Below are 9,805 nucleotides of genomic sequence, written 5' to 3' on the forward strand. Positions count from 1 at the left end.
AGCAATAGTCAGCTTACCAGAGCAAACCAAAGCAGTTGAATAGTGGGCAGTACCATGTGTTCACCACTAGCTTGGACAAGCAAGACCGGAAGGTTCAGAGGCGGGCAGTCAACTCTGTTGAACCGTCTGTGCCCCGTTATCTATGCTGGTCTGAACAGCCAATCATATGGAGCAGAGAGGATCACCCCCCCCCCCAGGTTGATAATCCGGGTCAGTTGGCTCTGGTGGTGGCGCCTCAGGTGGGAGGTTACAAGTTCACCAAAGTGCTGATGGATGGAGGGAGCAGCATTAATATCTTGTACTATGAGACCTTCCGTGGTATGGACTAACAGATAAAAATCTCAAACCGTCTAATATGGTGTTCCACGGTGTGGTACCTAGCAAGTCAGCATATCCTGTTGGGAAGATAGCTCTGGAAGTGGCCTTTGGAGATGATCATGATTCCAGGTCGGAGACATTGATGTTTGAAGTGGTGAAAATCCAAAGTCCATATCACACCCTGTTTGGGCGACTGGCCTACGCCAAGTTTATGGCACAGCCCTGTTATGTGTATTTGCAGCTCAAGATGCCAAGTCACAAGGGGACAATAACAGTTCACGGAAGCCATAAAATCGCTTTGGAGTGCGAGGAAGGAGATGCGGCCTACGCAGAGTCAGTTTGTGCCACCGAGGAGCTGAAGTATTATAAGGACAATGTTGATCCGGCGGACATGACTCCATTAAAGAAGCCAACTACAAAGCATGATCCGGCCCTAAAGTTCAAATCGGCAGCAGAAACTAAGCTTGTTGACTTCGTACCTAGCGATTCGTCCAAGCAGTTCAGCATCAGTGCCAACTTGGATCCGAAATAGGAAAGCACGCTCATCGAGTTCATCCGTGAGAATCGGGACATTTTTGCATGGAAACCCTCTGAGATGCCAGGTGTACCGAGGCAACTCGCTGAGCACACCCTTAATGTGGATCCTAAATACAAACCGGTGAAACAGTTCCTCCACCAGTTTAACGAAGAAAGACGCAAGGCGATTGGAGAAGAGGTAGCCAGGCTCTTAGCAGCTGGCTTTATTGTTGAAGTTTTTCACCCTGAGTGGCTTGCCAATCCGGTGCTGGTCCTTAAGAAAAATGGCACCTGGCTCATGTGTGTGCATTATACAGATCTTAATAAGGCTTGTCCAGCAGATCCTTTTGCCCTCCCCCGTATTGATCAAATTATTGATGCTATGGCGGGTTGCGAGCGTTTAAGTTTTTTGGATGCATACTCTGGCTATCATCAGATCAAAATGGCAGTTAAGGACCAGGAGAAGACGGCATTCATAACTCCCTTTGGAGCCTTCTGCTATGTGTCTATGCCCTTTGGGCTCAAGAGTGCCCAGGCAACTTATCAACGGTGTGTACAAAATTGTCTTCACAAGCAAATTGGCCGTAATGTACATGCTTACGTGGATGATATCGTGGTTAAGTCCAGGGAGAAGGAGACTTTGGTTGATGACTTGAAGGAAAGCTTTGATAACCTGAGGACGTACAAGATGATGCTTAATCCGGCCAAGTGTGTCTTTGGTGTACCGGCAGGCAAGTTATTGGGTTTTCTGGTGTCCAACAGGGGAATTGAGGCTAATCCGGAGAAGATCACAGCCATCACCTCCCTGGCTAAACCAAAGTGTATTAATGATGCTCAACGCCTGGCAGGCCGGATTGCCGCGTTAAGCCGGTTTATCAGCCGCCTTGGTGAGAAGGCAATACCTTTGTATCAGATGTTGAAGAAGACGGATCAATTCGTCTGGAGTTCCGTTGCTGATGAAGCATTTGAGGACTTAAAGCGGCAATTGGTTAATCCGCCTATGCTCGCTGCTCCCATTGACAAGGAGCCGTTACTACTATATGTTGCTACTAATGCTCATGCGGTCAGCATGGCTATTGTGGTGGAGCGAAAGGAGGCAGGTAAGGAGCATCCGGTTCAACGTCCGGTCTACTATATCAGCGAGGTACTCATTGAGTCCAAGCAAAGGTATCCGCATTGGCAGAAGCTGGTGTACGGAGTTTTTATGGCAAGCCGGAAGCTTAAGCAATACTTCCAAGGGCACCCAATTACGGTGGTCAGTTCTGCTCCTTTGGGGGATATCATCTAGAACCGGGAAGCGACTGGCCGGATTGCCAAGTGGGCTATAGAGCTTGGGCCGCACGGATTGAAGTATGTGCCTCGGATGGCGGTTAAGTCTCAAGCACTTGTTGATTTCATCAATGATTGGACGGAACTGCAAGCACCTGAAGAAAAGCCGGATCACACATATTGGACCATCCATTTTGACGGATCCAGGCAATTGGAAGGCTCGGGGGCTAGAGTCGTATTAACTTCCCCATGAGGTGATAAGTTTTGTTATGTTCTCCGCTTAATGTTCCCTAGTACTAACAATGCAGCTGAGTATGAAGCCTTGCTCCATGGTCTCCGGATGGCTAAGGAGATGAATCTAAGTCGAGTTAAGTGCTTCGGTGACTCGGACCTCGTGGCTCAACAAGTATCTGGCACTTGGGATTCCAAGGACCCACTCATGGCAGCGTATCGTCGTGAGGTGGATATTGTTGTAGGTCACTTTAAAGGCTATCAGGTGGACCACGTGGACAGACGGAAGAATGAAGCGGTGGACGCTTTAAGCCGGCTGGGCTCTCAGCGCAAACCGGTCCCGCCCAATGTTTTTCTAGATGTGCTGCACAACCCGTCGATCAAGCTCCCTGGTGAAGCGGATTTGGCTATTCCTGATCCGGAGGCTCAATTGGTGGCAGCTCTTCATGTCATTCCGGATTGGACGCTTCCTTACCTGGCGTACATGAACCGGGGCGAGTTACCAGAGGATGAGACTCTGGCCCAACAGATAATCCGGCGGTCCAAGTCCATGACTATTGTCAATGGCGAGTTGCATCATTGCAGTGTGTCAGGGGCGTTTCAACACTGTGTGTCTCCTGAAGAAGGCTGTGAAATTTTGCGTGAGATCCACGAAGGAGATTGTGGTCACCACGCCGGTTCAAAATCTTTGGTAGCTAAAACGTTTCGCCGTGGCTTCTATTGGTTAACTGCTCATGCTGATGCGGAGGATCTGGTCAGACGATGTGACAGTTGCCAAAAGTTTTCAAGACGTGCTCATGTGTCGGCTCAGGAATTGAGAATGATTCCAATTACTTGGCCATTTGCGACTTGGGGGCTGGATATGGTTGGGCCTTTCAAAAGGTCCAAAGATAAGAAGACCCACCTCCTGGTGGCGGTTGACAAGTTTACAAAGTGGGTGGAAGCAGAACCTGTTAGCAAGTGTGATGCGGCCACGGCGGTTCAGTTCATCAAAAAAGTGATTTTCTGGTTTGGCTTTCCACACAGTATCATCACGAATAATGGTACCAATTTGTCCAAGGGTGCCATGAAGGAGTTCTGCGAACGGGAGCACATCCGGCTTGACGTTTCATCAGTGGCACACCCACAGTCCAATGGTCAAGCAGAAAGGGCTAATCAAGAGATCTTGAGAGGCATCAAGCCCCGGCTTATGGTTCCTTTGCAGAGAATGCCGGGTTGTTGGGTAGAAGAGTTACCATCTGTGTTATGGAGCATCAATACTACACCCAACAGATCAACAGGATACACGCCGCTCTTCATGGTCTACGAAGCGGAGGCGGTTCTCCCAAGTGATATCCGTCATGACTCACCTCGTGTGGCGGCTTATGTTAAAGCGAACAACGAGACAGCACGGCAAGACTCTTTGGACATGTTGGATGAAGAACGTGACATAGCAGCCGCCCGCTCGGCGATTTACCAACATGATCTTCGTCGTTATCACAGTCGCCGAGTCAGAACCAGAGCCTTTCAGGAAGGAGATTTGGTGCTTCGGCTCATTCAAGACCAGACTGATATGCATAAGCTATCCCCACCTTGGGAGGGACCTTTCGTGGTCAGCAAGAATCTGCACAATGGGTCATACTATCTGATCGATACTCAAGAGCATAAAGACTCACGTACATCAGAGGAAGAGACCAACAGGCCGTGGAACATAGCTCATCTTCGGCCTTACTATTCCTGAGCCATTGGCTCTACTTATGTACATATTACGATGATGTATATCTTATGATTAAATATAATAAACCGGAACCTCAGCTAAAGCGGGGTATCTGTCCTTTTACATCATGTGTGGTTACACGGAGTTGTTCTAAAGCGGCCTCCGGTTTACCCCTTGAGTTAGCTTTTCAAAAGCATCATGTTATATCACTTGGGGGCTTGGTCGTGTCCGAACCAATGCAACACCTCTTGATAGGCGAGAGCCACTAGATCACTTGGGGACTTGGTCACATCTGAACCAGTCACGCCTCTTGATAGGCCTAAGGCCATAGAATCACTTGGGGGCTTGGTCGAACCCGAACCATTGCCACGCCTCTTGATCGGCATAAATGCCACGGTTTCATTTGGGGACCTGGCTGACTTGAACCATAGCTACACCTATCGGGAGCTTGGTCATGTCCGACCATGGTAACGCCATCTGATCGGCTCAAATAAGCCTCTTTTTGCAAATGGTTTTATCATTGCCTTTGCTTAACAATTTTCTTTGATAGATATTTCTTTCTTTTTGTTGCGTTTCTTAAACCGACAAAATTTTAAAACCGGTTCACACTATCAATTGACAGAACACGGTTCACTTTTTAATCCGGAGACTATTTGCCCGGTTTGATTTTTTGTTAACATCCTATTACGGAGTAACACGGTGCTTTATTATAACCCGGCACGGTTTACATGGTAAACCGGCATTATATATATACAGGAGCTGCTATCTCCTCCAATAGTGTGGGTTTATGAAACCTCTGTTTCAAGATTGGCTAAGCCAACTTCATGCCCAACGATGGCAGGTATCATGTATCTCAAAGATTTGATCATATGCTTACATTTCAGATATTTTGTTTCACATATGCAGACATCATACTCCGCCTGACAGTACAACCGCGGTGGCACTTTAAGATTTTTATATTACAGAAAATACTTTGGAAAGTCAATCACCCAAAGGAAGAACAAGTTGCAGTAATTATGCATGAAGGCATATCAAAATCAAGAGTATCGGCTAGCCTATTACAAGGCAACATGGTGCCCAGAACAAGATCATTGTTTTTTCAAAGGAGAAGCAGTTTAAACCGGCTTCTGGTTCAAGCTTGGTCACCAGCCTGGCCTGATGGTTGTGGGTCATCCCGCGCCGCTTCAACTTCAGTTTCTCTACCCAGCGGCTAGAAATCAAAAGTTGTCCAGTCGATTCCCATTAATGCTCGAAAGACAGGTTCATCATGGATCAGCAACGACGGTTCAATATCGGGAGCGTAAGTATGCTTACGGATTGGAGGGATAAGATTTTCCGCTTCATGAATTGGTGCAGCTACTCGCTTGTTTTGATTGTCATATTGGGCTTGATAATCAGACAAGTCTGCTTCTTCAGCCAATTGACAAGCTAGCGGACGCACCTCCCAGTTTATTGCTCGTAGATCCGCTTCACTAAACTCTGACCCGTCTTCCTTCAAGCTGGGATAGCCCTGAGCCGCTTCAATAGGATCAAAATCCGGCACCCAAGCTTTTGCCCGGATTAAGGCATTGATCGCACCGGTTCGAGCAGCAGATTTCTTCAGCTCTTCAACCCGGGCAGGAAGCACTGACAGTTTCTGCAGAGTGTCCTGAATCAAAGTGGGCGCCGGCTTGTTGTGGGATGCAGTACAGATGACCCGCTGTGCACCAGTGTACAGTTGTTCGATCAACGTATAGGCGGCTTTCAATTTCTTCCGCACATCTGACCCCAAATGACCAATGTGTGTCCCTGAAATATCACAAAGGGTGAACAAACTGGCAGCTCTGTAAGACGGCAGAATCAATTCAGAAATCAAACCGGCTTACCAAAGATAGCAGCGGTCATGGCATGCACGTGCCGCTTTATGCTGGTCAGTTCATCCACCATCGGTTTTAGTGCAGCCTCGGCGTCTTCTGCTCGTTTGGTTAAAGAGGATTTTTCAGTAGCCCAATCCGCCCGCTCCTTCTTGAAATCCTTCTTAAGTTGTTCCATGACGCTTAAGGCGATGGTCAACTCCTCTTTTGCTTTTGAGGTTTCAGTTCTTTTGGACTTCAGATTTTCTTGGAGATCGGCGATTTGGGTCTCTTTTGTCTTCAGCTCAGCCTGCATACGGACAATTATATGATTCAGCAAGCAGTGCAAGAGTTGAAGCACCAACCACATAACAAGTTATGCACTTGGCGCTTGGGGGCTAATGCCTATTTGATCTTCATATTTCACTTGATCATAAAGTTCCAAGCTCAATACAAGTATTCAACTTGGCACTTGGGGGCTAATGGCTATTTGTTCAAATAAGTTCTGATGCGGCGATATTAATTACTTAAGTCCCGGTTTAACTACACTAAGTTGAACCGGCCCTTGGGGGCTACATCAGCGGATTTTGAGGCATTAAGATTTATATTAGTATGTCCCGGTTTGAAAGAAGATTACAAATCGGTCCTTGGGGGCTAGGCGAGTCAGCAAGAATTGAAGCATACAAGCAGGAAAGAGCATATGGAAGTTACCTCATATTTATCTTTTATCATGTTAACCAGACCGGCTTCATAGTCACGACTGGTATACAGCCGGTTCAGATAGCCGGAATGGATGTCTTGGGCGTTCAGAGCAGCGTAAGTCGCCAGATCAACATTCCACTTGCCCTTGCCAAAGGCAGCAAATTCTTCCTTGGCAGTATGTTTAGACAAAGCGACAAGATTGCTTGGCTCTGTATGGCCAATGCCAGTAATAACAACTTCATCATCCTTGGCATCGCCGGTTTGCATTGGGGCCGTCAGTTTATCAGTAGACTTGGATGGACTGGTGGATTTCTCAATCCAGATGGGGCTTCTGGGCTAGTCAACAGGACCGGAGGTATCAACATGTCTCTCTTCGGTAATAAAATCATCATCTTGTGGTGGTGGGTCGTTTGGCACATCCTCATGGATGGCCGCTTCAGGGTTGAGTACTCTGTCCGGTTCAGGAATAGCATCTTCTTCAGCCGCTTTATCTAGGCGAGCCTTCTTGCTTGGCTTAGGCTTGGCCCTGAAAGGAGTAACAAAGGTCAGTACAGTATATGCTACAAAGTAATACACCAGAAGCATTATGATAAGTATGGCTTACCCAAGCACCATTTTGAGCGGCGGCAGCTGGGTAGCTGATGACTCGCCAGATGATGAATGGGAAGTGACCTGATAATCGGAGTCAGACGGATTAAGAGGTTGACGAAAACAGCCCATTTTAGGACAAGCACTGACATGCAAATTAGAGACCTCTGAATGGCGTTTCCGAACCGGACTATTCGGTAAACCGGCAGAGGTAACTACCTGGCCACTACGCCGGGTCGTGCGGCGAGCTTCGTGCTGTTGGGTCTTCATAAGAAATTTGGGATCCAAGTAAGCAAGAGGATGAGAAAATTTAACCTTCCGATTTGCCTGACGAATTTTTAGTGAAGGCAAAGGATCTGAATCGGAGGAAATAATAATTACCTCTGCAACATCAGCATGACTGGCTTCGGCATCATCCTGACAAATATCAGCATGACTGGCTTCGGCATCATCCTGACAAATATCAGCATGACTGGCTTCGGCTTCAACATCAGCGTGAAAAATAAGCCAAGTGAATCAAGTTCTACCTCAAGGTCCAGGTTACCCACATCGTCATCAGCGGCCGGATCAGAGGATGCAGTGGTTCCTTTCCTGTGGGTAGTCTTCTTCACAGCTTTAGTCTTTTGCCGGATTGATCTTTCTGGTTTGTCTGGTTTTTCTGGTTTCTCCTATGGCAGTTTCTTGCTCCAAAACGGATCATTGCCCCATTTAAACAGGCATTGATATTAAACAATGACCAGATATATCAATAACAGGTTCAGAAAAAAGAACAATCAAACCCTTACAGCTGGCGGTTTGTTGGTGGCATAGAAGGGAAGCAGGCCAGTTCGAGCACAGACGTATTCCGGTTCATTCAGCATTTTGTTCACAGCCTCTGTGATTTCTTCGTCGGTAAGCTGGATGTTAGCATGTCACAATGGGTCATCAACACTGCCAGTATACTCGCACATCAAACCGGAGTACTGACTAAGGGGCAGTATGCTCCACGATATCCAATAGCGAGCGAGATCAACTCCTGTTAAACCATTGGCCATGAAGGCTCTGAGCTTGGCCAGTTGAGGAGCGTATTTGCTTCTCTCCTTGGCAGTCAACCTTTGCGGAAAGGGGTGTGTATTGCTAAGACGCTCCAGACGAAAGCCAGGCAAAGGATTTTCACCAGCGGGGGAGGTGTCTCTGCAATAGAACCATGTTTGATTCCACTCTTTGGGGTGGCTGTGCAGCTTGGCGTGAGGGTATGTGACCTCTTTCCTTTTCTGAATCGCCACACCGCCCAATTCCGTATTGGAACCGTCAGAAACTCAGTACGGCGGTTTAGATGGAAACAGTCTCTGAACAACTCAACTGTGGGCTCCTCTTGAAAAAACACCTCATAGAGCACTTGGAAGTGACACATATTTGTAACAGAGTTGGGACCAGTGTCTTGTGGGTGGAGTTGAAAATCGGCTAAAACGTCCCGGTAAAATTTAGAACCGGGCGGCTTAAAGCCCCGGGTTAAGTGATCTACGAAAACGATGACCTCTCCTTCTTGAGGTGTGGGAGGGCATTCTTTGCCAGGAGCTCTCCAATGGATGGTGTTTTTGCTGCCTAAAGCACCGATCAGGACTAAATTATTCTGTTGAGTCTCTGTGATGCGAGAAGGAACCCAGTTGCACTCATATACTTGCTTGGCCAAGATGAAATCTACAAGATAGGTAATTCCGGTTCAAGAATGCATTTATTAAAGTGCACTGGTATGTACAATGTTAAACCAGAGACAACTCTATCTAAACCGGAGTTTTATGAAGCAACAGCATCTGGCGGTTCAACAAGGGGAATAATGGTATACACCGGTTTGGTAATTTTTCTACAAAGTTAAACCGCCGGATCTAAGTATTGAAACAGTTGAGATTGCGGATAGATAAGTGTACAGAAACAGATTTCACAAGATTTCTCTACAGCGACGGATCTGAAGCAAGTTCAGAAAAGAAGGAAAATATTCAAGGTTCAAAAAAGAACGGTACCGAATCAATGGGCAGAGATACAGGTAGATCTATGGTCTTGAGGCATATAAGTAAAGGCGGATGCTAAGAACTACCGCTACACAGAGCAAAGGTTCACAGGTTCATCTAGGATCTATCATATGAGTACGAAGCAGACGATGAACACTGAAGAACTTGGAAACCCTAGAACGGATCTACGGAGGAAAAGGTGAATAACTCACCGGAGCCGAGGAAGAAACAGAAGGTCGCCGTGATGCTCTGGTACAATCAGGGTGATGCAGCGGCCAAGGTTGGAGCAGAAGTCGTCGACAGCGGCGGAGCTCTGAAGCTGGACGACGCGGGGAAGACGAAGCAGAAGGGCACGAAGGGGAAAAAGAAATGACCCTTCAGTCTTATTTATAAGGCAAGGGGCATGTGTTAGGCGCGAAAATCAAGGAACCGTGGGTCTGGAAACGGAGCTGTTGCCTCGATTGTAGCAGACCTATTAAACAAAAAAGGTATCATGGATAAGTTTCTTTATAATAGGTGACGTCACGCCGGTTTACAACGACCAGAGAAGATGACGTCACGGCGATTCAACAAACTACAAGAAGGTGTTGAAGATGAAGATTTTTGCTAAGGATTGACATGAACCTGTTCAAATCAATCTGGGGCCTAATGTTGAGGATATCACT

The sequence above is a fragment of the Triticum aestivum genome, chromosome 3A (genome assembly GCF_018294505.1).
Source record: "Triticum aestivum cultivar Chinese Spring chromosome 3A, IWGSC CS RefSeq v2.1, whole genome shotgun sequence".
Classification (NCBI taxonomy): Eukaryota; Viridiplantae; Streptophyta; class Magnoliopsida; order Poales; family Poaceae; genus Triticum; species Triticum aestivum.